The following is a 1699-nucleotide window of genomic DNA, read 5'->3' on the forward strand; positions in this document are numbered from 1 at the left end:
CCTCTATCAGAATTCAGAAGGATCATCCGAAAGATCTCATTATAGGAGACCCAAATAAATGGGTCACCACTAGATCAAGGGAAATGATCTCACATGGTTGTTTTGTGTCCAAGATTGAGCCCAAGAATGTCAAAGAAGCCTTAACTGATGAATTCTGGATCAATGCCATGCAGGAAGAGTTAGGCCAATTCAAGAGAAATAAAGTATGGGAATTGGTTCCAAGACCTGAAGGAATAAATGTTATTGGAACAAAGTGGGTTTACAAGAATAAATCTGATGAACAAGGGGTGGTTACTAAAAATAAAGCAAGATTGGTAGCACAAGGATACACTCAAGTTGAAGGAGTTGACTTTGATGAAACATTTGCCCCTGTAGCTCGCCTGGAGTCCATTAGACTACTGCTCGGAGTGGCATGTATTCTGAAGTTTAAACTATTCCAAATGGATGTAAAAAGTGCCTTCTTGAATGGTTACTTAAATGAGGAAGCGTATGTTGAACAACCTAAAGGGTTTACAGACCCAAATCTTCCAAAGCATGTGTATAAGTTGAGGAAAGCCCTTTATGGGTTGAAACAAGCTCCTAGGGCTTGGTATGATAGACTCACAGTGTTTCTCATTGACAATGGATATAGGAAGGGAGGCATTGATAAGACCTTATTTGTCAAAAATGAAGGAGGAAAACTCATGGTAGCTCAGATATATGTGGATGATATTGTGTTTGGTGGGATGTCAAATAAGATGGTTGAACATTTTGTTAAACAAATGCAGTCTGAATTTGAAATGAGCCTTGTTGGAGAACTAACCTATTTTCTTGAGCTACAAGTCAAGCAGATGGAAGATTCTATCTTTCTATCTCAAAGCAAATATGCCAAAAATATTATTAAGAAGTTTGGCATGGAGAATGCAAGTCACAAAAGGACACTTGCTCCCACTCATCTGAAAGTCTCTAAAGATGAAAATGGTGTCAGTATGGATCAAAGTCTCTACAGAAGCATGATAGGGAGTCTGCTATATCTCACACAAGCAAACCTGAAATTGCTTTTGTTGTAGGTGTATGTGCTAGATATTAAGCTGAACCAAAGGTGAGTCACATAAACCAAGTGAAAAGGATCCTGAAATATGTCAATGGCACTAGTGACTATGGGATGTTGTACACTCATGGATCTGGATCTGTGCTGATTGGATATTGTGATGCTGATTGGGCTGGAAGTGCTGATGATAGGAAAAGCACATCAGGAGGATGCTTCTTCTTAGGGAACAACTTAATATCATGGTTTAGTAAGAAACAAAATTGTGTGTCTCTGTCCACTGTTGAAGCTGAATACATAGCAGCTGGAAGTAGTTTTTCTCAACTGGTATGGATGAAACAGATGTTGACTGAATACAATGTCACGCAAGATGTCATGACATTGTACTGTGATAACCTGAGTGCTATAAATATTTCTAAGAATCCTATTCAGCACAGCAGGACAAAACATATTGATATCCGTCACCATTTTATTAGAGAACTAGTGGAAGATAAAATTATAGCCCTAGAGCATGTTGATATTGAGATGCAGTTAGCTGATATTTTTACAAAGGCCTTGGATGCAAATCAATTTGAATTTCTAAGAGGGAAATTAGGGATTTGTATTTATGAGAATTTGTAGCAATTAATTTGGAGTGGAAAAGGTAATAAATTATTGTCTGCTTACTTAAAA

Source organism: Lathyrus oleraceus, chromosome 7, assembly GCF_024323335.1.
Source record: "Lathyrus oleraceus cultivar Zhongwan6 chromosome 7, CAAS_Psat_ZW6_1.0, whole genome shotgun sequence".
Lineage (NCBI taxonomy): Eukaryota > Viridiplantae > Streptophyta > Magnoliopsida > Fabales > Fabaceae > Lathyrus > Lathyrus oleraceus.